Source organism: Pleurodeles waltl, chromosome 6 (assembly GCF_031143425.1).
Source record: "Pleurodeles waltl isolate 20211129_DDA chromosome 6, aPleWal1.hap1.20221129, whole genome shotgun sequence".
Taxonomy (NCBI): domain Eukaryota; kingdom Metazoa; phylum Chordata; class Amphibia; order Caudata; family Salamandridae; genus Pleurodeles; species Pleurodeles waltl.
The window spans coordinates 413,236,722-413,264,073 of record NC_090445.1 but is presented as its reverse complement, the minus strand read 5'-3'; positions in this window follow the sequence as shown (position 1 = coordinate 413,264,073).

Here is a 27,352-nt window from a genome sequence, read left to right as displayed (position 1 = left end):
CACCATGGCGGTGATTCCCTTGTTCAGCGGGGCTTTGCCATGGCGGTCTCTGATCTGTTCAGCGGTTTTCTGCCCTGTTCAGCGGTGCTGTGCCCTGTTCAGCGGTCTTCACCATGGGGGTGATTCCCTTGTTCAGCGGTGCATTGCCATGCCGGTCTCTGATCTGTTCAGCGGTTCTCTGCCCTGTTCAGCGGTGCTGTGCCCTGTTCAGCGGTTTTCACCATGGCGGTGATTCCCTTGTTCAGCGGGGCTTTGCCATGGCGGGTTCTGACCTGTGCATTGGTGTGTGGCATGACAGTCCCTCATTTTCCAGCGGGGCTGTGGCAGCCGGGGCCCTCCTGGGCACTGACTCTGGCGGTGGTCTCCTGACCAGTGACGATACTTGTGCCCTCCTGGGCAATGACTCTGGCGGTGGTCTCCTGACCAGTGACCATACTTGTGCCCTCCTGGGCAATGACTCTGGCGGTGGTCTCCTGACCAGTGACGACGGTGCTGGCGGTGGCGTCCCGGCCGCCGGGGAGGATGGCGCCCTTCTCCGCCGTGCTGCTCTCACCAGACTGTGCAGACTTCCTCTGGCCCTTCACCACCTTTGGAGGAGTCACAGCTGACTCTGCAATCCCCCTGGGACCCTTGTGAGCAGTTTTGCCGCCCGGAGTCTTCACCCTGTCCCGTCGGCCACTTTCCAACTTTAGATGCTTTACAGGGGGTGGACTGGCAGTGCTTTGGCTCCGTGTCACACTGCCTTCCCTGGTGGCCGGTGCACTCCACACACCTGTAACACGCACCACAGGTACTGGAGTTTTTTTGGCTGAGGCGCTACTACGGGACTTATGAATTGGAGGGGTGGAGATGGGGGCAAAGAGGTCAACGTTGCTGAGGGAGAGTTTATGACGAACACTGGGATGGGTCGCTGGAGGGGGTCTGGGAGTGGAGGAAGAGGAGGTGGTTGTAGGAGGTGTCACTTTAGGTGTTTTGGGTGCAGGTGCAGGTACTGGAGGCTGTCGTGAGGTGGATGGATGTTGGGTGTGTGGGTGCCCGCGTTTGTGTACTTTGGGAGGGGGCGTCACAGACACACTGGGAGAAGACACAGGGGACGTGTAAATGGGAGTGGGGGTGGTGAGTGCAGGTGAGCTGGGTGTGGTGCTGGGTGTTCTGGTGCGAGTCCTAGTGCCTGTAGATGTAGTGCATGCAGGTGAGAGTGTAGACGACACTGGGAGGGAGGAGGGAGACGATGAGGAGGGGGACACAGTGGAGGCAGTGGATGTTGCTGTGTCTGTATGTGTCTGATGCTTGTGTGAGTGCCTGTGGGATGTGTGGTGCCTATGTTTGCCTGAGCTACTTTTGTGTGTTGAGGTGTGTGCATGCTTGTCTGTTGGTGTGCTTGTGATAGGCTGGGGTACAGGGGACTGGGTCTGGGTGGAGGAAGTTGGAGGGGAGAGGCTAGACACAGGGACAATGGCTGCCATCAGTGCTGAGGCCAAAGATTGCAGGGTTCGATGAAGGGCAGCCTGACCAGAATGAATGCCCTCCAGGAATGCATTACCGTGTTGCAACTCCCTTTCTACACCCTGGATGGCATTCACAATGGTAGACTGCCCAACAATGAGTGACCTAAGGAGGTCAATGGCCTCCTCACTGAGGGCAGCAGGGGTGACAGGGGCAGGGCCTGAGGTGCCTGGGGCGAAGGTGATGCCCACCCTCCTGGGTGAGTGGGCACGGGGCGAACGCTGAGGGGCTGCTGGGAGGGCGGTGCTGGTAGGGGAGGTGGCGGCTGTACCTGTAGAAGTGGGGGGCACAGATGGTGCCGCCACCACAAGGGAGCTCCCATCGGCGGACGAGTCCGTGTCGCTGTTTGGTGATCCGGTGCCCGACGTGAAGCTCCCCTCGCCCTCCGTCCCACTGGTGCATTCTGAGTCCGTGGTGTGGCCCTCCATGGCCATGTGGGATGCAGCTCCCTCGTGCTCCAGTGCCACTGTACCTCCGCTTGATGATGCTGACGCACAAAAGAACAGGGAGAGCAGAAAAAGGGGGGGCGACAGAAGAAAGACAGGTTGAGTGCATGGCATACCGCTACGTTGGCGGACAATACAGACACAGCAGCCCCCTGCACTACGCCGTGCTCCTGGCCTCTACAGATGCAATTCCTGGGATCTGGCCTACATGGCTATGGTGGACATCTGCACACCTGGAAGCCACAGGGGCATGTATACCTGTACTTGGCACTCTACTGCGGTGGGGTGGAGTGCCACATGGCCTGCATTACGGAGGGGCCTAGCCTATGGAAGTCGCCCTGGCCTAGGGAAACCCACAGCCCTTCTCCCACACCTAGACCCCTCAACTGCGCGCAAAGTCCCCAGAATGATTGTGTACTCACCCCCTTGTGTCTGCTGTGATGCCCTCAAGCGCCCATCCAACTCAGGGTAGGCCACCGCCAGGATCCGGAACATCAGGGGGGTCATGGGGCGACGGGCACCCCTCCCACGTTGGGAGGCCATCCCCAGCTGAGCCTCCGCCATCTTCTTGCTCCAGCGGCGAATGTCCTCCCATCTTTTACGGCGGTGGGTGCCCCGTCTCTGGTGGACCCCCAGGGTCTGGACGTCCTTGGCGATGGCACGCCAAATGTCCTTCTTCTGGTGGGCGCTGACCTACATGACATGCACAGGGTAAGAAGAGAAGTCATTAGCAAGAGCACTGTCGAAGTGAGTGGGCCCCATCCCTGCCCTTGCCATGTGGCACATGCATTCACAGTCCTTCATGTTCACTGCACTCTGCCCCCTTCCCTCTTACAACCAGCCCTCTCCACCCAGGCATAGCCCATACAACGTGCTCCCTGTGTACTTACCTGTTGGTCTGGAGGACCGTAGAGTAGCGTGTACTGGGGGAGGACCCCGTCGACTAGCTTCTCCAACTCCTGAGCAGTGAAGGCAGGGGCCCTTTCCCCAGACGCAGCAGCCATTGTCTCTTCCAGACCGAGGTCATAGCAGCACTTGCAGTGTAGGTCCTCTCCTGTCGAAGATCAGGTATCAAGTGATTGAACAGATAGAAAATGGCAGTCACGTCCGCGGCGGTGACGTCCGCGGCGGTGCGTATCATCACCGCCGGCGCACTTCATCATTGGCTCCTGGGACCCATAGGGTCCAATGCTAGCCAATGCAGCATTGCGCCGCGGTCTATGACCGCCTACCGCGACGGTGTACAACGCCAGCGCAGTTACCTCACATCCCACTGTCCCAGTTTAGAGGTCAGGCAGTCGCCATTTCAGGGGTCCACATGGCTTAATTTGCAACTGCGTCACACATACCTGGGCCTACACTCGACACACATACTAGAAGAATTTTTGTCTTTGGTGTCGTGTTCTGTGTATCTGTGGCTACATACCTGGGATTTTGTTGACTCTGTGGTCGCTGTTGTCCTTCCTAGGCATCGTCAGCTTGGACATTTGAGAAGATGGCGGAATCCTCCGGTGTACCGACCGCTGGTGGACCTGTTGACAATGGAGGAGCGACATTTACTCATCACCTACACGTTTGACCGTGCCACTATCCAGGAACTATGTACCCAGTTGGAGCCAGATCTGATGTCACCAATCCGCCATCCCACAGGAATCCCCCCTCAAGTGCAGGTGCTGTCAGTGCTCCATTTCCTTGCAAGTGGGTCATTTCAGACAACAGTGGCCATGGCATCAGGGATGTCCCAGCCTATGTTTTCCAACGTGTTGTCCAGAGTGTTGTCTGCCCTGCTGAAACACATAAGGAGCTACATCGTTTTCCCTCAGGTGGAAGATTTGCCTACAGTGAAAGGTGACTTCTATGCCCTTGGACATATCCCCAACATCATAGGTGCTATTGAAGGCACCCATGTAGCTCTGCCCCCCCCCCACAGGAGTGAAGAGGTGTACAGGAACAGGAAGAGTTATCATTCCATGAATGTACAGATGGTATGTTTGGCAGACCAGTACATCTCCCAGGTAAATGCTATGTTCTCTGGATCAGTGAATGACGCCTACATCCTGCATAATAGCAGCATCCCTTATATGATGGGTCAACTCCAGAGGCACCGGGTGTGGCTGTTAGGGGACTCTGGTTACCCCAACCTGTCCTGGCTATTGACCCCAGTGAGGAATCCCAGAACCAGGGCAGAGGAACGCTACAATGAGGCCCATGGGCGGACTAGGAGGGTGATCAAACGCACCTTTGGCCTCCTGAAGGCCAGGTTCAGGTGCCTCCATATGACAGGTGGTTCCCTATTCTACTCACCAAGGAAGGTGTGCCAGATCATCATCGCCTGCTCGATGCTTTGCAATCTTGCTTTGCGATGCCAGGTGCCTTTTCTGTAGGAGGATGGTCCAGATGGCGGTGTTGTGGCAGCTGTGGAGCCTGTGGACAGTGATGAGGAGGACGCTGAGGAAGAAGACATAGACAACAGGGAGTCAGTCATACGGCAATATTTCCAGTGACACACAGGTGAGAACAGTTTTCTTTTTTACATTACATTCACTTTCACACTTCTACCTCTATCCTGTCTGTCATTTCATAGCAGTATTTGGTCACTGAGTTGTACCTTTCCATTACGGTTTCACAGGTGTGGTTAGCAACGTGTGTCATCTGCTTGCATCCTTCAAGGACTTGTGATGTGTGACATAGGTATGTTGGCTATAAAATCGGAAAGCATGTTGACACTGTCATTGATTATACGTATTTACCAAATCACAGACTGACTCCAGATTGTTTTGTGGTTCAAGGGTGTTTATTTCAGTGCTCAAAAATGGAGGGGGGTAGTGATATGGTGATGGGGGATGGTGGAGGAATGTCCATGGCAGAGTCCAGTCCATTAGTCACACAGCTGCACTGCCCATATGGGCATAGGAAGTGGAGATGGGGCACTTCCAATCGGGACAGGGTAACAAAGTGGGACAGTGGGAGGACAATCAGGGTGGTCTCATTTCCTGGCGGGGGTCTTGACATCTTGCTCTGTCCTGTTCCTGGATCTCAGGGACCGCTTGCGGGGTGGTTGTCCGTCTGCAGGGGTGGGGTGCTGGTGTGGTGTTCCTGTGGCGGGGCGTCCTGTCCACTAGCACCGGCCGAGGTGGTGGGCAGTTCATCGTCCATGCTGGTGTCAGGGGCCCCTTGGAGTGCCACGGTGTCCCTCATGGTCTTTTGTATGTCCTTCAGCACCCCTACGATGGTGCCCAGGGCGGAGCTGATGGTTCTGAGCTCCTCCCTGAACCCCAAATACAGTTCGTCCTGCAGGCGCTGGGTCTCCTGAAACTTGGCCATAGTCTCCTGGGAGTGTTGGTATGCTCCCATGATGGAGGAGAGGGCCTCGTGGAGAGTGGGTTCCCTTGGCCTGTCCGCCCCCTGTCGCACAGCAGCCCTCCCAGTTCCCCTGTGTTCCTGTGCCTCCGTCCCCTGGACCGTGTGCCCACTACCACTGCCCCCAGGTCCCTGTTGTTGTTGGGGTGGTGGGTTCTCCTGGGTTCCCTGTAGTGGTGGACACACCGCTGATTGACGTGTCCTGGGTAGGGAGGTATGGGCCCGCTGGGTGGGTGCTGTGCTGGTGTTACCAGAGGGTGGAAGGTCAGTGTTGGGCTGTGCCTGTGCAAGGGGAACCGACTGTCCCGAGGCCCCCGATGGTCCGGGCTGGTCATCAGGATCCAGTAGGGCAGAGCTGCTGTCGTCACTGTGGGCCTCTTCTGTGGGTGGAGTGGAGATGTCTGGACCCTCTGGAGTGGTGACGTTCCGTAGTGGTCCTGCTTGGATATAAGAGCATGATTAGTGCATGTGTGTGAGTAATGGTGTGCAATGGGTGGGTGTTTGTGTACCCCAGTGCAAGCATTCTTGTGTGTGGGTTTGTGTGATGATGGTTAGGGGGTTGTTATGGGTATGTGCAGTGAGCATGCTTTGGTGAGGGCTGACCATGCTTTGTTTTTGCATGCGGGCTTGGTGTTGGGATGGGTGGTTTGTGTTATGAGAACATTAGTGAGGAGTTGGAGTGATAGGGGAGGGGGTGAGGGTGGGGGTGTGTGATGGCATTCAGGTAGGGTGGGGGATATAATAGTTGAGATTGAACTTACCAGTGTCCATTCCTCCACCGACTCCTCCGAGGCCCTCTGGATGCATGATGGTCAAGACTTGCTCCTCCCATGCTGTTAGTTGTGGGGGAGGAGGTGGGGGTCCGCCGCCAGTCCGCTGTACCGCGATGTTGTGCCTGGATACCACAGAACGCACCTTCCCCCGTAGGTCGTTCCACCTCTTCCTGATGTCCTCCCGATTTCTTGGATGCTGTCCCAAAGCGTTGACCCTGTCGACGATTCTTTGCCGTAGCTCCATCTTCCTGGCTATGGATGTGTGCTGCACCTGTGAGCCAAATAGCTGTGGCTCTACCCGTAGGATTTCCTCCACCATGACCCTGAGCTCCTCCTCGGAAAACCGGGGGTGTCTTTGGAGTGACATGAGGTGGTGTGGGGTGATGTAAGTGTTGATGGATGTGGTGATGTGTAGTGGTGTGTGGTATATTGTGCGTGTAATGTTGTATCGATGATGGTGTTGTGTGCCTCTGTGTGGTGGGGTTCTCAGTTGCTGTGCTCTCTGTCTATCTGGCCTTCGTCTCTAATTTTTGGTTGTAGGGGTTTGTGGGTGATGTGGGTGAGTGTTTTATATTGTGTTGGGTGTGTGGGAGTGGTGTTTGTATGTGTATCAGGTGTGTGTATTTCGATTTGTCCAATGTGGCAGTGTTTTGTATGTGTGTGTGTATTCGTGTGTCGTGATAGCATGGGCGTGTTTCTGTTGGCGTGACGGTGGAGGATTTGTTTTCGCCAGTTTATCACTGACCTTTGGGGTGGCGGTCTTGTGTGGGTGTCTGAGTTTCGTCGGTTTCCGAGTTGTGGGTCATAATAGCTGTGGCGGAATTCCGCAGCCGCGGCGGTGTTTTGGCGGTCTTTTGCACGGCGGTAAACACCTTTTACCGCCAATGTTGTAATGAGGGCCTTAGTTCAAAATAAAAGAGCTTTGTTATTGCACTATTACATTAGGTGTACCGGAGAACCGCATTTTGTCATTTGCACATATTTTCAAAGTCATTAATCTTTCACTAAACATTAGAAATCGGCATTGGCTTTGAAATTGGCTATTAGTTTAGAGTTTAAATTACATTAACTTTAACCTTCCAGCATGCGATTAAAATAGAAAGGCACCTATTTCAAACTAAGAAATACAAGCAAATAGCACATTTAAAATGTGTCAGTGCAGCTTTCTATGTTAGTTTTTCACTCATGACCGCTCATAAACTTAAACTTGTCACAGTCTGCTGACTTTAGTGACATGAGGAACAGTGCTAAAATCTACTCTCTATCAGTCCCTCTTTGATGGCAAAATATGCCATCACAAAAAGGCCAAATTTTCATTTCAATGAGACAATTCAGAATTTTGGTGTCTTATGTTGATAAGGTCTGCTGTAATTTTCCATTTTCTTGAGCTTACACTAATAAATGCTTTTCCTACATATTTGTTTCTCTTTCAGTATCTTGTATACTTTGTAAAAATCCAGGTGTACCTATTGTACACAAAACCACAATCAAATGGGGGCCCCCATTGGTTTATACTATTCCCGTTCTCATGTCTCCAAACCATTTTCCAATGGCTGAAAAACCATTTCCATCAGCTTCCTATGCACCTGTCAGACCTTTCAGATCTCTCTTCAGGCCAATCATGTTTGCAATGTACTTTCTTATCTCCTTACTATTGTCAGGTATAACAGTGTTGCACATATAGGGGGTCATTCTGACCCCGGCGGTCTCAGACCGCCGGGGCCAGGGTCGGCGGGAGCACCGCCGACAGACCGGCGGTGCCCCGCAGGGCATTCTGACCGCGGCGCTTTGGCCGCGGTCAGTGCAGGAAAACCGGCGGTCTCCCGCCGGTTTTCCGCTGCCCGTCAGAATCCTCCAAGGCGGTGCAGCATGCTGCGCCGCCTTGGGGATTCTGACACCCCCTACCGCCATCCTGTTCCTGGCGGTTCGCCCGCCAGGAACAGGATGGCGGTAGGGGGTGTCGCGGGGCCCATGTGGGCCCCTGCAGTGCCCATGCCAATGGCATGGGCACTGCAGGGGCCCCCGTAAGAGGGCCCCGCTTGTATTTCACTGTCTGCATAGCAGACAGTGAAATACGCGACGGGTGCAGTAGCACCCGTCGCACCTTCCCACTCCGCCGGCTCGATTACGAGCCGGCTTCATGGTGGGAAGGTCGTTTTCCCCTGGGCTGGCGGGCGGCCTTTTGGAGGCCGCCCGCCAGCCCAGGGGAAAACTCAAAATACCCGCCGCGGTCTTCCGACCGCGGTACGGTATTTTGGCGGCTCCCGCCGGGCGCGCGGTGACCGCGCCCGGCGGGAGTCAGAATGACCCCCATAATATCTTACAGACTCCACTGTCCTTTGTGATAGGAGATGTCTAACACAACGATTCTGCAAAACCATTGATCTCTCAGGAGCCATCTCTGTGCCCATTAATAACAAAGCTCCCCCATAGTCAGTAGATAGCTTATCTACTATTGTTAACAATTTCCTAATCTTGATATCATTTAAGATAACTCACACTGATGGAGTTATGCCACCAAATATATCTCCTAGTATCTCTGAGGCACTTGCTCCTCTTTTAAGTCTGAAATGTTATTTCTCATCCCAAACTGGTTCATTGATGTTGTCCATGTGATACACAACCTACTCCCAGATGATAAGTCCCATACCAGCCTTTTTAATAAAATAAACTCCTGGTATTGCTGGATCCTGTCCTTTTAACATAGAGGTCCATGTACTTTTAAAAACAAAAACATGTCTACATTCACTAGCACCTACAAAATGTGTATCTGTCTCTATATACATACTTTTCCCACATGTTTCCAATCTAAAGCTAAGAATCCTTGACTTTCAGACACTGAGGGGGTCATTCTGACTTTGACGGGCAGCGGAGGCCGCCCGCCAAAGTCCCGCCGGCAGAATACCGCTGCGCGGTCAAAAGACCGCCGCGGTAATTCTGAGTTTCCCGCCAGCCCAGCGGGAAACCCCCTTCCATGAGGATGCCGGCTCCGAATGGTGCCGGCGGAGTGGAAGGGTGGAAGGGGTGCGACGGGTGCAGTTGCACCCGTCGCGATTTTCAGTGTCTGCTTGGCAGACACTGAAAATCTTGGTGGGGCCCTGTTAGGGGGCCCCTGCAGTGCCCATGCCATTGGCATGGGCACTGCAGGGGCCCCCAGGGGCCCCACGACACCCGTTACCGCCAGCCAGGTTCTGGCAGTCAAAACCGCCAGAACCAGGCTGGCGGTAAGGGGGTCGGAATCCCCATGGCGGCGCTGCTTGCATGATTCCCTTGGGCAGCGGGAAACCAGCGGGACACCACCGGTTTCCCGTTTCTGACCGCGGCTGTACCGCCGCAGTCAGAATCCACATGGGAGCACCGCCAGCCTGTTGGCGGTGCTCCCGCGGTCGTTGGCCCTGGCGGTCCATGACCGCCAGGGTCAGAATGACCCCCTGAATGTGTTGTCTTTTTCCCAATTTTGAAAAACTACTCCCTTTTCTGTTTTGGCTTTCATTGCCCACCTTCTATTGTCAACTTGTCCAATGATCTTCTTTTCTCCTGAACTAAGTATGAAGGCCTCAGTGTCAATGTTTTTCACCTTAGCAGTACTACTCAGGTGTTTCATGATAGGCCGAAAAGAAAACACTAGGTCATAGTTTGAATACAAGTATTGATAATATTCCTGATCAATCAGCCGTGTTAGTAACAGACTACAATAAATTTCATGTTAGTGGCAGGCTGTGATAAGTGATTCCTTCCTGTACTGATGACTAAATGTTCGTACAAACATAGCAGTTCTGCACCTCCGTGGTTTCAATGTGCTCATATAATAATTTCTAATATACATTTGATGTACTTGTGACTGAAGTTTTCTCACTTTCATCTTTAACATGCAAACTCAATCTGATAATCATCAATATGATCATAATCACTCATACTCCTGCTAAACTTACACACACATACTTAGATTCACTCTTATTACTTTAATCAGAATTATTAGCTTGTCTAGACTCAGACCAAAATATTTCACATTCCAAAATAAAAATAAAATGTAAAAATATAAAATCAATGCTGCTTTCATTTATTTCACTGTCTCTTTCAGTATTTTCTTTGAGCAAAGCAAATTGAAAAACAATATTTTTCAAAAATAAAATTCAAAAGTTCATCATGTGTCTCTCTCAATTACAAAATTCAAAAGTTCCAATGACAAGTTCAGCTGGCTCTAATAATAAACCATCTGGTAATCACTGATTAGCAATTCCAGTAAATAATGCCTTGTTCATCTAGTAGCAATAACATTTCAAAGTTCAGTTCCAAAGCAAACTCAAGTTCCAAAATGTTCAGCTGGATTCGAATTGTCAACACAAAAGGCAACAAACTCTGGCCCTCATTACAACCCTGGCGGTCGGTGTTAAAGCAGCGGTAATACAGGCCGGCGGAAAAAAAATTTAATCACAACCATGGCCAACACAGACAGCCACTTTAACACAGCGACCTCCACGGCGGTAGAAACAAACACGGCACCAGTAACCGCCAACAGACAGGCAGAAGACAATGTACTGCCCACTGTATTACAAGGCACCAATCTGCCAGCTTTTCCAGGGCGGTACCAGTGCCAACAAAAGCAGGGCGGAAACAGTACTTGGAACGGAAACCAATCACCTCTTGACACCCAACGAGGAACCAGGACGCCCTGGAGCCCGAACTACAGGTGTTACCAATGTTTGGTTTACCTCCTCTTCTACCAGGAACATCAAAGACGGCGGCGATGACCACAGTGAGTACTGCACCTAGCACACAGGGGAGGGGGGAAGAAAAAGAGAGTGACACACACACACAACACGCAACACCCCCAGCCCCACCCTCACCCACAACACCATACACACAAATACATGCATCAACATTACATATACACCCCGTAACCCTCTGGAAAAACGCAAGGACCAAATGAAATGATTGTAACGAGTGTAATCATCGAAATCCAGATAGGGCAACAGGTCTGTAAAAGATCAATATATATACAAATATGTACAGCAAATACACAAGTCCGGATAGTGTTCCATTCATTGTCCATGGACCAGTGGTCCCAAAATGCATGGGCGAAGCCTACACATGATACCTGCCTCAAAACGGAAAGAACACTGCAGGACTATCAGGTCAAAAAAAAAACAGGCACCTCAGGGGGAAGGGGAGGGGGGCACCTCAGCCGGATGATGGGACAACGCCACCACCCCACAAGGGGGCTCAATGCCCACTGCTTGCTCCTGGGAAGTGCAGAGCCACAGTCTCTCAACTCTTTCAAGTAGGTGGTTTGCCCACTGATTGGTCCTGGGGAGTGCAATGCCACAGTCTCTCAAGTGGGTGGTTTGCCCACTGATTGGTTCTGGGGAGTGCAAGGCCACAGTCTCTCTAGTGGATGCTTTTCTCCACTGGTTCTGGAGGGGGCTTTGTGCCCAGAGTGCTTCATTCTGCCAAGGACTGGGGTAGTGGATGCTTTTCTCCACTGGTTCTGGAGGGCGCTTTGTGCCCAGAGTGCTTCATCCTGCCAAGGACTGGGGTAGTGGATGCTTTTCTCCACTGGTTCTGAAGGGGGCTTGGTGCCCAGAGTGCTGCACATGGTGTGTGGCAGTTCCCATTCCCTCACCTGGGTATCAGAGCCACGAGATTTTGTGGGAACAGGTAGCATGATACTCCATGGAGGCAGAGACACACTCCACCCTGCGGCGACTTTGCCTGTCAACTGCTGATACTGCCAGTGCTGGCTGTGTTGCCTCATGTAGTGTGTGCAGGGTCCAGGACTTCTCCTGCAGCTTCGAACGACTGCCCACTGGGGATGATGTTCATGTCGGCTGTGGTGGCACTGGCTGAGCACGACACACGGCAGGTGGCGGTGGTTGCGTTGGTGTTTGCAGCAGAGATGCTGTCGGTGATGCATGTGTCAGCACCTGTGGAGGGAGACAGCAGGACGTCTCCTGCAGCCTCGGATGGCTGGCAACTGGGGATGATGCTGGGGAACAGTAGCAGAGGCAGCAGACGTGCAGGTGACAGTGCAGGTGGCGGTGCAGGTGGCGGAGAAGGTGGCGGTGCAGGTGGCGGTGGTCACGGCGGTGGTCACTGCCGTACAGGTTGCTGTTCTGTCTTGCAGAAGGGATGACGCAAGTCCCTCACCCGGAGGCTCCGTGCCCTGAGCTGACTTCCCTTTAGCCTTGTGTCCCTTCCCCACGTGGAAAGTCGCTGCTGGGACCTAGGCACTGTCCTCTTTTGTCTTGGAGGAGGCCTTGCTGGGTGGTTGGTGCGGCTTTTCCCTATGCCATGTGGGCCCCTTCTTAAGGTGGCGGAATAGGGTGATCCTTGGCCTCACTAGGTGGCAAACTGGCAGCCCTGATGGGTGCTGCCCACGATGATACTGGACTTGAAGGGGCCCCAGTGCTCCAGGATTTCGTGGCTGACATGTTGGGTTGGGATCTCAACATCCTGGCCCTTGGGGAAGGACGGGGGAAGTGTAGGGAAGAGGTCAATGTTAGCAAGGAAACGTTTTTTAGACACACTGGGACGGGAAGATGGAAGGGGTTTGGGAGTGGAGGAAGAGGTAGTGGTTGTAGGAGGTGTACGTCTGCTGAGTTTGGGTGAAGGTGCATGGGTTGGAGGCTGTTGTGAGGTGGATGGCTGTTGAGTGGGTGTGTGCCTGTGTTTGTGTAGTTTGGGAGGAAGGCTCACAGACACACTGGGTGAGGACACAGGGGACGTGTGAATGGTAGTGGGGGTGGTGATTGCACTTGAGCAGTGTGTTGTGATGGGCGTGCTGGTGATGGAGGTAGTGGCTGAGGATGTAGTGCATGCAGATGTGAGTGGAGATGAGACTGGGAGGGAGGAGGAGGATGTGGAGGAGGGGGACACAGTGGAGGCAGTGGATGATGGTGTGTCTGTATGGTGATGGTGCTTGTGTGAGTGCCTGTGGGATGTGTGGTGCTTATGTTTGCCATGTCCACTCTTGTGTGTTGATGAGTGGGCATGCTGGTCTGATGGTGTGCTTGGGATAGGCTGAGGTAGAGGTGATTGGGTCTGGGTAGTGGAAGTTGAAGGGGGGAGGCTGGACACAGAAATGCTCTCTGTTGGGCTGCCACGCCAGAATGAATGCCCTCCAGGTATGCATTTGTTTGCTGCAAATGCCTCTCGACACCCTGGATGGCATTCAGAATGGTTGATTGCCCAACAGTGAGGGATCTCAGGAGGTCAAAAGCCTCCTCACTGAGGGCAGCAGTGCTGACTGGGGCAGGGCCTGAGGTGCCTGGGGCGAAGGAGATGCCCACCTTCCTGGGTGAGTGGGCATGGGAAACACGCTGAGGGGCTGCTGGGAGGGCGGTGCTTGTTGGGGAGTGGCTGCTGTACCTGTTGATGCGGTGGGCACAGAGGTGCCCGCCACCGCAAGGGAGCTCCCATCAGAGGAGGAGTCGCTGTCTCTGGTGTCTCCTCCTGTCCCCGTCGTGGAGCTCCCCTCACCCTCCGTCCCACTGGTGCCTTCAGACTCCGTACATTCACCCTCCTGGGCCATGTGGGTTGCAGCTCCCTCCTGCTCCGGTGCCAATGCTCCTCCGTCAGATGATGCTAATGCACACAAGGACAGGGTGACAAAACAAAAAGGGGAGGAAAGACAGAAGAGACACATGGTCAATGCCTGCAACAACACCACCGTTGGCGGACACAACACACAAGGAGCAGCCCTATGCCCTAGGCCATGCACTAACAGTTCAGGGGAAAATCACATCCCCATGGGGGACTGTGCCTGGACCCATTTGATGCACACCTGGAACCCACAGGAGCCTGAATAGATGTAGATGGCCACTACCACTTTTGGGGTTGGAGTGCCACTGAGCCTGCCTAACAATGGATCTACCTTGGCACGTTTGCCCTGGCCTAGGGGAACACACATCCCACTTCCCCCACCCAGAAACCTCATAAAGTGCGCAGAGTCAGCTGAATGAAACCGTAATCACCCCCTTGTGGCTGCTGTGATGCCCTCAAGCGCCCATCCAACTCAGGATATGCCATCGCCAGGATCCGGTACATCAGGGGGGTCATGGTGCGACGGGCACCCCTTCCCCGTTGGGAGGCCATCCCCAGCTGGGCCTCCGCCATCTTCTTGCTCCAGCGGCACAAGTCCTTCCATCTTTTGTGGCAGTAGGTGGTCCGCACTTCCTTGGCAATGGCATGCCAAATACCCTTCTTCTGGTGGGCGGTGACCTAGAGGAAAAGTGAAGTAAAAATTGATTTTACTCCCCCGTCCGGTTCTTCTTACTCATTGCCCACAACTTCCCACCCTGGCACAGAAACACATACACTGGCCATCCTCACATGCTGGCCTCTGCCCACCCCCCAGTATCTTCCATCCAGACCACTCCATACATTCATGTCCCATCCATCATGCTCACAGTGTACTCACCTGTTTGTCTGGAGGACCGTAGAGTAGCGTGTACTGGGGGAGGACCCCAGCCACCAGGTTGTCCAACTCCTCTGCGGTGAAGGCAGGGGCCCTTTCCCTAGACACTGTAGCCATTGTCGCTTCCAGGCTCAGGTCACAGCAGCACTTGCAGTGTAGGTCCTCTCCTGTTGAAGGTCAGGTATGAAGTGAGTAAACAGATATAAAATGGCAGTCATGTCCGCGGCGGTGCGTACCGCCACCGTTGGCGTACATCGTCATTGGTTCCTGGAACCCTTAGAGGCCAATGATAACCAATGCTGAATTGCGCCGCGGTCTTCGTCCACCTACCGCGATGCTGCAGTGCCAGCGCAGTTACCTCATTTCCCCTTGTCCCTCCTTACAGGTCAGGCAGCCGCCATTTCAGGGGGCCACATGGCAGGGCAACTAACTGTCACATCACTTTTGTGCAGGAATACGGACAGCACAACACACCAATTACATTACAATTGCTCAAAACACCCTTGTGAAACCTTTGTAGTGTATGACCCTCTGCTCACCCTTCTCCTCCATAGGGCACTTCTGCTGGGGCAGATGATGAGATGACGTCATCCTCCGGTATACAGACACCTGTCGGACCTGTCGACAATGGAAGACAGACACATCATTATCTCCTACAGACTTGAGCGTGCCACAATCCATGAACTGTGTGCCCAATTGGAGCCAGACCTGATGTCAGCTATCTTCCATCCCACAGGAATCGCCCCTCTACTGCAGGTCCTGTCAGTACTCCATTTCCTGGCCAGTGGGTCCTTTCAAACAACAGTCACCATGGCATCAGGGATGTCACAGCCAATGTTCTCTAGCATGTTGTTCAGAGTGTTGTCCGCCCTGCTGAAACACATGCGCAGCTACATCGTTTTCCCTCAGGTGGAGGATTTGCCCACAGTGAAAGGTGACTTCTATGCCCTGGGACATATCCCCAACATCATTTGGTGCAATTGATGGTACACATGTGGCTTTTGTCCCCCGACGCAGGAATGAATAGGTGTACAGAAACCGCAAAAGCTACCATTCCATGAATGTGCAGGTGGTGTGTTTGGCAGACCAGTATATTTCCCATGTGAATGCCAAGTATCCTGGCTCTGTGCATGACGCTTACATTTTGAGGAATAGCAGCATCCCTTATGTGAAGGGGCAACTCCAGAGGCACCGTGTGTGGCTAATAGGTGAGCCCAAGTTCCCCACACAGTTTGAATAGGTGTCTGGGTATGGGAGAGTCCCTAATGGTTGGTGTGTGTCGAACAGTTGTCCCTTGATATTTGCAGGTGACTCTGGTTACCCCAACCTGTCATGGCTACTGACCCCACTGAGGAATCCCAGGAAAAGGGCAGAGGAACGCTACAATGAGGCACATGGGTGAACTAGTAGGATAATAGAGCGGACTTTCGGCCTCCAGAAGGCCAGGTTCCGGTGCCTCCATCTGACAGGAGGCTCCCTATACTACTCACCGAAGAAGGTGTGCCAGATCATCGTGGCATGCTGTATGTTGCACAACCTGGCTCTGCGATGCCAGGTGCCTTTTCTGCAGGAGGATGGGCCTGATGTTGGTCTTGTGGCAGCTGTGGAGCCTATGGACAGTGAAGAAGAGGAAGCAGAAGAAGATATAGACAACCGAAACAACATCATCATGCAATACTTCCAGTGAGACACAGGTAAGAGACTGGCACTGCTCCTCTCATATCAGACTGCAGTAGGACATTGCATGGTTCTGCCTTTTTACCTCTGTGTATGGACCCTGACAGTTCACTTAGCCTTTCCATTTCACAGATTTGGGTACCACTTTCTGCCTTCTGCTATGTTTACTGCTGCCCAACAACTGTCGAAAATTGGTATGTGAAAATGAACATTGACATTGCAATTTTTCTGAGAGGTTGCAATAACACATTTGTGAAAGTACAGACTGACTCCAGATTGATTTGTGATTCAAGGGTGTTTACTTCTGTGCTAATAAGTGGAGGGGGCTGTGCAATGGGCTGGGGGGATTGTGGAGGAATGTCCATGGTGGAGTCCAGTCTATTGGTATCACAGGTGCATTGTCCAAAGGGGCATAGGAAGTGGAGTAGTGGCAGTTCAAGGTTGTCCGGGTGACATAGTGGAACAGAAGGGTGACAATCAGGAGAGTCTTATTTCCTGGCGGGGTCTTGGCAATGTGCTCTGTCTTGTACCTGGATCTCAGGGACAGTTTGCAGGCTGGTTCTCCTTCTGCAGGAGGTGGGGTGCTGGTGGCCTGTCGGTCCTGTGGCGGGACCTCCTGTCCACTAGCGCCGGTGAAGGTGGAGGGCTGTTCATCGTTCAGGCTAGTGTCAGGGGCCCGTTGGTGTGCCACCGTGTCCCTCATGGTATTGGCCATGTCTGCCAGCACCCCTTCAATGGTGCCCAGGGTGGTGTTAATGGACTTCAAGTTCTCCCTGATCCCAAGGTACTGTTCCTCCTGCAGCCGCTGGGTCTCCTGAAACTTGGCCAGTAGAGTGCCCATGGTCTCCTGGGAATGGTGGTATGCTCCCATGATGTTGGAGAGTGCCTCGTGGAGAGTGGGCTCTCTGGGCCTGTCCTCCCCCTGTCGCACAGCAGTCCTCCCAGCTTCCCTGTTATCCTGGACCTCTGTCCCATGAACCGTGTGCCCACTGCCACTGACCCCAGGTCCCTGATTGTCTTGGGTTAGTGGGTTTGGCTGGGGTCCCTGTAGTGGTGGACACACTGCTGATTGACGTGTCCTGGGGACAGAGGGATGGGCCCGCTGGGTGGGTGCTGTGGTGGTATTTCCTGAGGGGGGAGGTTCAGTGGTGGTTTGTGACAGTGGCAGGGGAACCGATGGTCCAGAGGTCCCTGATGGGCCGAGCTGGTCATCTTGATCCAGGCGTGCAGAGCTGCTGTCGTCACTGTGGGCCTCTTCTGTGGGGGGACTGGATATGTCCAGCACCTCCTGTCCGGTGACATTGGGTAGGGGTCCTGTTGGGGTGTAAATGCATAGTTATTGTATCTGTGTGTGCCATCTTGTGCAATGTGTGAGTTACCCTCTACTCCTGTGCTTGGCTTATTGTCTTTGCCCTTGTGTGATTGGTGATTTTGGGGCCTAGGTGAGTATCTGTACTGGACCTGCTTTGGTGATGGGTGTCCATGCATTGGTGTAACATGCAGGCCTTGGTTTTGGGATGTGTGGATTGTGATAGTGGGGTGTCTGTGGGGTGTTGGGGTGATGGGTGTGAGGGTTGGGCTAGGAGTTTGTGATTGCATGCAGGTAGGGTGGGGGGGATCTAGTAGTAAAGATATGACTTACCAGAGTCCAGTCCTCCTGCTACTCCTGCGAGGCCCTCAGGATACATGATCGCCAAGACTTGCTCCTCACCTGTTGTTAGTTGTGGGGGAGAAGGTGGGGGTCCACCGCCAGTCCTCTGTACTGCTACCTGGTGTCTGGATACCAAGGAACGCACCTTCCCCCGTAGGTCATTCCACCTCTTCCTGATATCATCCTGTGTTCTTGGATGCTGTCCCACTGCGCTGACCCTGTCGACAATACTCCTGCGAGGCCCTCAGGATACATGATCGCCAAGACTTGCTCCTCACATGTTGTTAGTTGTGGGGGAGAAAGTGGGGGTCCACCGCCAGTCCTCTGTACTGCTACCTGGTGTCTGGATACCAAGGAACACACCTTCCCCCGTAGGTCATTCCAACTCTTCCTGATGTCATCCTGTGTTCTTGGATGCTGTCCCACTGCACTGACCCTGTCAACAATTCTCCGCCATAGCTCCATCTTCCTTGCAAAGGATGTCTGCTGCACCTGTGATCCGAATAGCTGTGGCTCTAGCTGGATGATTTTCTTCACCATGACCCTGAGGTCCTCCTCAGAAAACCTGGGGTGTCTTTTAGGTGTTATAATGTGGTGTGGGTGATGTGTGAGGTGATGATTGTTGTGCTGTGTGATGTTTTGTGTTGGTGTGTGTTCTTTGAGGTGCGTGGATGTTGTATAAGTGATTGTATTGTGTGCCTCTGGATGCTGGTGTTGTGTTTGCTATTCTCTCTCTCTTTGCTTCTTCCCAAAAATTCAGTGCAAGGAGTTGTGGGTAATTTGTGTGTGTATGTTATATAGTGGTGTGAGTGTGTGGGTGTGGTGTGTGTATGTGTATCAGGTGTGTGTATTTTTAATTGTCCAGTGTGGTCGTGTTTTGTAAATGTGTGTGTATTTTGAGCGCGACGGTGTGTACCAACAATGGATTACCGCGGTTGAATGACTGCCGTGTTGATTCGTGGGTCGTGATAGTGTGGGCGTATTCCTGTTGGTGTGACGGTGTAGGTTTTGCTATCACCAGTTTATCACTGACCTTTGGTGTGGCGGAACTTGTGTGGGTGTCTGTACTGTGGTGGATTACGAGACGTGGGTCGTAATACCTGTAGCGGACTTCCGCCGCGATCACGGTATCTTGACAGCCGTCAGCACGGCGGTAAGTAGGATTTACCGCCAAGTTTGTAATGAGGGCCTCTGTCTCCCAGGCATCAGCTGTGTAGTAAGTCAATTCGGGAGCAGAGTATCTGCAACTTTGCACTTTTTTTCTTTTTGACCTCTTTTTTCACATGATCTTCAGTTTCACTGTCACTTTGCTCTGATTCTTAAGATATTTCAGCAATAGTAGTTGGCACTTTTATCACTGGCTGTGGGTTTTTCTCGGGCCACTGATCTCCAGTAACAACTCTTTTATCTTGCAGTACTGGGATTTTAATGTTATTTGAGCTCGCAGCAGTCAGCTGACTCTGTCTTGACCCTTCTGTACCTTCAAATGCTGTTGACGCCCTCAGATTTTCACTAGACTGTGCATGCTCTGCGTTAGCTACTTGTCCAGTCCCCACAACTTGGCTAACCTGGACCCTTTCTCTCACTGTAACCAACCCTTCGGGAACAGTTGCTGTTTTGTCAAGCGGACTTGAACCTTTGCGTGTGTGGCTCACATGGACCCATTTCGGAAGACCAGCACACTTCACGCCTGTTGTCATAACCAGAACAATCTGGTATGGGCCTTTCCAATGCGGCTCCAAGCATGCCTTTTTTACATGCTTCTTCGCCAGCACCCGTGTGCCAGGAATCAGATTGTGATAAAGTTTTTGTTGTTTTTCCAACCTGGCGAGACACACAATGGACCACATCAGCTAGTCCTTTCCAACAATCCAGAACCTAGTCATCTGTAATGTTCACAAGAGCATTCACAGGCACTGTTGACAATCTCATAGCTCGGCCCATAATGATCTTGTGAGGTGGCAAGCCTGTCTTTCTGGCGGGTGCGCTGCACATGCTCATCAGTGCAAGAGGCAATGCATCTGGCCGTTTTAGTGTTGTCGATGCACATACGTTTGCCAGTAGAGACTTCAGTGTTCCATTTATCTGTTCTACCAGACCTGAGGCTTCTAGTCTGTAACTGCAATGAAATCTTTGCTCAACTTGTAATGCTGCACACAATAATTTATGGATCTCATTATTGAAATGAGTTTCTCAGTCTGATTCCAGAGAAGTCGGAAAACCATATTGAGGTATCAACTCCCTCAATAGCAGTTTTACAACTGTGAGGCTATCATTTCTTCTAGTTGGGCAATCTTTTGATTTCTTCCCAGCTATCAATAGCTGTCATAAAGACATTTTGATTTGTCTCATCGTCACTTCCAGAACTCAGTTCATCATTGAAGGAAGTGCAATGCAAGGCACAATACCTTGCTACTTCATCAGCATAGGTATTGTCCAGGGGAATTGTTGGAAAGTGGATTATTGGTAAGGGCAGGTAAGTACCTACACTCAGCAATAGGCCACCAACCCCCACTAGGTTTAGTTAGGTCTCAATAAATTAACCCCAGCTCAACCCCTGGTAGCTTGGCAACGAGCAGCAAGGCTTAACTTAGGAGACAAAGGGGGCCATTACGAGTTTTGCGGTCTCAGGACTGCCATGAAGCCGGCTACGGTTGTACCATCAAAGGGCCAGTGGTAAAGACCGCCAAATTATGACCATGGCGGTCATCCCAACAGAACACAGTCAAACAACTTCCAATACCGCCAGTGCGGACATGTCGCCACGGATGGCAGTAGGCACCTTCAGCCAGGCGAGGATCATGTTCCTGCTGGACATATTATGAGGCTGCACGCCGCCAAGGTTTGCGCTGCCGTCGCACCACTACGGAAACCCTGGCAGAATCCAACTCTATAAAAGGACCAACTCACCTTCTGGATCACACACCTGACTCGAGCCACCATGGAACCTGAACTGGAAGTCCTCCCACTGCTCCTCCTCGCACAACAACTACGGAACCAGGAATGACGATGAAGACAATAACCGTGAGTACACACACCTACCTGACACTGTAGGGAAAACCCACACTACACATGCACGCACAACATACACTTCCAGGATGGCTTGCGGCGGCGACACACACATGTAACCACACACCTGTATGCATATACACACACACTGACATACACACATGCACACCCGTACTACACACACCATGGCCAACAAACACGTGCCATACACACACCAACCAGCAGCTCCAGCACCAGCACGGTCTAACACAACCATCCACAACAGCACTGATACACACAATGACAACACAACTGCAACTACACAGATGCTTTGCCAAGCAATTTCATAGCACGCCTCCACATGCAACACATACTAACAACAACACGTAACAACACCAGACAGCCAATAAACACAATCGCACTGCAATACAACGAAACATACACCACAACATGCTAACACCACATATAACACATATGGCACAGCCATCACCACACACACGGACGCACACATAACAACCACACAAGGGCACACAACACCACTATTACACAGCTCTACACAAGCAGTACACAATTTTGCTACATACATGCATGTAACAAACACAATCATTCCTTACACACATAAAACAGCAATGACAGAAGGACAAATGACAGGGCCGCATCCACACATGCAGCTCAGGCACAACAGCTGGCACAATCAACACACACACGTCACTCACGCACAAACCAAAGCCCACAAACACCAAACTGCCATGCAGAAAGAAAGGCAGGACAAATAGGTAAACATCGAATCCAACAACATGTTGGTCCAGATGTATTAATAAATTAGAACATATAAAAAAGAAAACTATGTTCAAATAAAAGGCCAATGGCAGTCCAAAGTGCCAAAGGCACAAATAGCACCTTAGAGTGCCCCAACTTGACTCCTGACTGCAAAATGACCTCCACATGGTAGGAACATCACTGGGGCAGGAAGGCACCTCAGGAAATTAGGGGTGGGAGTGGAGGGGGGGGTTGGGCTTGGGTTTGGAAGAGGGTCCTTGGGCTTATGCTTGGGAATGGGGTCCTTGGCCATGGACTTGGGAGGGGTAGACTTCTTAGCAGGGGGAGGGGCATGGTCACTAGCAGGGGGAGCAGAGGAGGACTGGGAGGTGGAAGGGCTGGACTTGGGGAGTGGGGAAGAACGCTTGGGGGTATCAACTGGTGAGAGAGGAGTAGGGAACAAGGAAAACTCTGCAAGGAAATGTTTTTTGATACATGGAGGGGTCATGGCAAAAGAGTTTGGAAGTTGAGGGAGAGGGAGCGGTTGTAAGATGTGTCAGTTTGGATGTCTTGGGTGCAAGTGCGTGTGTGGATGCTTGTGGGTGCTGGTTGTCTGTTGGGTGGGTGAGTGCGGGCATTTAGGATGATGGGTGGAGGAGGTGCAGGGAGATGCCATGCTGGATGGGTGACTGTTTGGGTGGTGTCTGCAGGTATGGTAGATGTGCTGCATGTGGGGATGTCGGTGGTTGTGGTGGGTGTAGATGGGGTGGATGTCTGCGTGTCTGATATTGTGGTGACTGTGGGTAAGACAGGTGTTGTGGCTGGATCAGTGAATGATAGTGTGGTTGCAGCATGTGTGTCAGCTGTAGTGTCTGTGAAGGAGGGGGTGGTGGGGGAGTCTGTGTAGGTAGTGGATGTTGTTGTGTCTGCAGGTGGGTGTTGTATGTGTGAATGCCGATGGTGGGTCTTGTGGTGCTTGTGCTTGTCAGTGGTACCCTTGTCTTTTGAGGTGGATGCATGCCTGTGTGTATGTGTGCTTAAGGTGTATGCATGCCTGTGTGTATGTGTGCTTTGGATGGGTTTAGGGAGAGGGGTTTGGGATTGGGTAGAGGTAGGTGGAGAGGGGAGGATAGACACAGGGAGACTGGCTGCCGTCAGTGAGGAGGCCAGAGCCTTAAAGGATCTTGGGAGGCCAGCCAGGGCACCATGAATGTCCTCCAGGAACGCATTGATCAGTTGGGCTTGAGCTGCCAGTCCCTGGATGGCATTCACAATGGTGGACTGACCCACAGAGATGGACCTCAGGAGGTCAATAGCCTCCTCAGTGAGGGCAGCAGGGCTGACTGAGGCATGGGGCAGAGGTGCCTGCAGCGAGAGAGATGCCCACCCTCCTGGGTGAGCGGGCACGGGCAACTGGGTGGGGAGCTACAGGGAGGGCAGCGCTAATAAGGGTGGTGGTGGACAAAGATGGTGCTGGGGTGGTCCAAGATGGGTCTGCCACCACCAGGGAGTGTCCACTGAAGGAAGATTCTGAAGAAGAGGTGGTAGACCTGGTCTCCCCTGTGGCACTCCACTCGCCCTCTGTCCCACTGGGTCCCTCTTTGGTTCCAGCTTCCTGGGTCTCGTGGGCTGCTGCTTCCCCACTCAGCTGTACCCCTTCTCCTTTGCCTGACAATGCTGATGCACACAAATGGAGAGAGAGAGAGAGAGAGACAGAGAGAGATAGGGGGAAAATGGGTTAACATATTGCTCTCACACACACTGTTTAACAAGCACATCAGTGGCAATACTTATCCTGGCTAGGCCATTGCAGGTGACAATATACATTACCTACATCATATCACAACATGTCCCTACTACCCACCCCCGCATTGCAACCCTCACGCCTACATCAATGTCTAAGTTGGACAGCACAAAATGAGTCATCCACATGATGACTACCAAAGCCATTTCTGCTGGCACAGCATGCCCTGGATGCAGTATCAATAGTTTGCCTGAATACACATCATACCTCCACATGCCACTGCAGTAACAACACATGATCAGACCATGCCCTCTGTAACATATCCATAACATTGAAGACAACTCCACTCAGACCACTCAGCACCTGCCTGTCACATTACATGCCAGACCAAACACTGTGTACTGTTATGCCACTATGGACATCAACACTGATTTGGCCATTACAAGTCAGACACCCAAACAGTTGACATCTGATGTGTGTAGTAAGAGTCTATGGTATAGCCAGCTGAATAGTGTGACCCAATCATAGAGCCAAATCAGCAGACCCCAAACACATATATATCACAACTGATAATACTGCTAAGTGCATCTACGAAGTCCCATATCTCACATATGACACATCCATACTCAATCACTGATTGCAGTGTCACACAAGATGTACTCCAGGAACACACATATTGCATCATGGCCTGCTTTAAATGCAACCACACTTGCAGACACACCTTTCAGACTCCACACTCAAACACCATTCCAGAAATGGCAATACTTGTCACAGAGGCCAGAGAACACACATCTCAAACGGTAAATGTCATGATGCATTAGGCACACATGGACCAACACCACTGACTGTACACCACTTACACATCCCACTACTACATGAGCCAGTCAGGGGAGACTAAATGCAATATTAGATTCATATCTACTTGCCAGGTGACATGCAATAGGTAACAACTCCTAATCTGCCATTTCAGCTTGCCCAAGGCAAGCAGAAAAGTCCCAGCCCGATGTGCCATCAACTTACCATTAGGATATGATGTAGGCAGTAACTCTGCAATGTAGCATATCAATTGCTAGGCCATTATCATACATCCCATATACAAGTCATGGTGACATTTACAAGACATGTCGAGGCACTTGCCACCTCTAGTACCATTCCATTGGTTGAACAGTACAATCCCCACAAGTATTGCACCTAGGAATGCACAATGTCTGTAACCAGAACTCATCAATTGTACATGTATCAGTATCCCAGTCAGCCTAACTTCACAAACCCTACAGTCAGCATACCACCTATATACGACAATACAGCTATTAAATAAATGATCCAGTCCCATGAAGGCCATATCTCTAGTGGAACTGTAATGGCAGCCCCACATTCAGTCAATAACATTACCAGTACATGATGTATTAAGTCCCTGTGATAAAACTAGAGTCACACAGTACCATATATAGAGGTATCCAACAAAGATGGGAGTGGACCGACACCTCAGAGCCACAAATGCTGATGGATGGAGATGATCATACTCACTGTATAAGATGATAATAATACTCAGATCCTTTGCATAGGGAAGATGGTCTCACACATGTGGCTATGTGATTTGACCATCTCCACATTCCAGACATGGAGAGGTCTAGTAATGGGAGCAGTACATCAACTGACAGTAAAGCATTTCAATACATCTACTATCTATACTCAGCCAGGGTGCATGATACCCATTTCCAATAGACGATACACAGGATGTCATTACAACAATGTCACTGTGCCTAAAGTGAGGCACATTATCCCTATTAGGCCAACCAAGTGCCAGGATTCACTCAGTACTCATCCCCTTGTAGCTGATGTGCTGCCCTCATACGCCCATCCACCTCAGGGTAGACTACTACCAAAATGCGGGCCATGGGGGGGGGGGGTCAGGGTCCGATGGGCACCTCTCCCTCATTAGGAGGACATCCCCAGCTAGGCCTTCATGGTCTTCCAGGCCCAGTATCTCATGTCCTCCCACCGCTTTCTGCAGTGGGTGCTCTGCCGGCTGTGGACCCCCAGGGTCCACACTTGCTTGGCAATGGCACGCCAGATCCATTTTCTTCTGATGGGCGTTCAGCTGCATTGATGACACGACAGAAGGAGAAAGTCAGGTACACGTGCTCCATACCAACAGCAGTGGACAATACACATCTGACTCACCAAGTGGCCACAAATGCCCTTCCTCTTGGCTCACATGCCTCAACTCCATGCCCCCTGCATGCATGTACTCCCTCCCCAGTACACTTACCCCTTACACCATCACACACACCCCTATAACACATGAATATGGCATTGGGCTCACCTGTTCCTCTGGTGCCCCATACAGCTGTTCATGCAGGGGTAGGACCCCGTCCACGAGCTTCAACAGCTTTTCTGGGGGCCCTAGCACCTGCAGGACATGGCATGATGACTGCCAGAGACAGGACACAGCAGCTCAGTTCGTGGACGTCTTGCTTGCAAGAGTGTCAGGAGTCAAGTGAGCAAGGCAGCAAAAAATGACGGTCACGGCTGCATCATACAGGACCGCCACTGCCGGCGGTGATCACCATTGGCCCCAATCCCCCATAGGCATCAATATTATCAAACAAGAAGTTGCATGGCGGTTCCGACATACCCCGACGGACTTAGGTCACTTCCTACTATCCTGTGCATCATACACATTAATGTGCAAACTGAGGAGTAGGCCTATGTTGTGCTATCATAGTTTAGCCAATACATGTGACATGCATGTCACTGTGATGCTTCAGCTTGCCCATAATGGTATGTCTGCAGTGCGACGCAAATCTACAGTGTTAGTTGTGTGTCGCTGATGACATGTTCTGCTTACATGTGTGAAGTACTTATCATTTAGTACATTTTCTACTCTCTATCCTAGATACTCTGCCATGAGGAGATTGAGACTTACCATTGTACCGACTACTAGTTGACCTTGCAACCATGGAGGACAAGCATATCATTCAGGCCTGTTGTCTGAATTGTCAAACCATCATGGATCTATGTGCCCAGTTGGAGCCTGATCTATTGCCTGCCCCACGCAATTCCTATGCCATCCCTTCACAGTACAAGTCCTGTCAGTGCTACTCTTTCTTGTCACTGGGTCATTTTAGAATACAGCGGGCTTGACAGCAGGGATGTCACAGACCATGTTCAGTCTTGTGTTGAAGGATGTACTGTGTGCTTTATTGAAACACCTGGACAGCTACATCAGGTTCCCCCAACTTGGAGATTTGGCCTATGTGAAGGCAGACTTCTATGATGTGGGAAACATCCCTCATAGACGGCACTCATATAACCTTGGTCCCTCCCAGTGCCAATGAAAAGATGTAGACGAACAGGAAGAACTACCACTCGATCAATGTTCATGTGATGTGTCTGGCAAACCAGTACATCACACAGGTGACAGCCAAGTTTCCAGGATCAGTGCATGACTCCTAAATTCTGAGGAACAGCAATGTACCACACATGATGGCACGACTACACACAGAGAGGGCTTGGCTTATTGGTATGTATACATTTCAATGTGTGTCTCTGTTATAGCACCTGTAACAGATCCTACCTTTATGCACACAGGTGACGCTGGCTAACCTAACATTCCCTGGCTGTTGACACCAGTGAGGTACCTTACCACGGAAGGGAAACTCTGTTTCAATGAGGCCTACGGCAGGACAAGGCGTGTAATCGAAAGGACATTCGGCCTTCTGAAAGCCATGTTCAGGTGCCTGGACATCTCTGGAGGTTCCCTCCTCTACACTACCCAAAAGATCATAGTTGCCTGCTGCCTGCTCCACAATCTTGCTCTGAGACATCAGATACCATTGCAAGCTGATGCTGACAAGGCAGCAGGACCAGTGGCTGGTGATGCAAACATGGAAAGTGATGAGGAGGCAGATGAGGATGGTGCAGCTGACTCTAGGGCTGAGCTCATCAATCAGTACTTCCACTGACATACAGGTATGCTGACTGTGTATTTGCAAGTGATGTGTATTCACATTGATTATTGGCTATTAT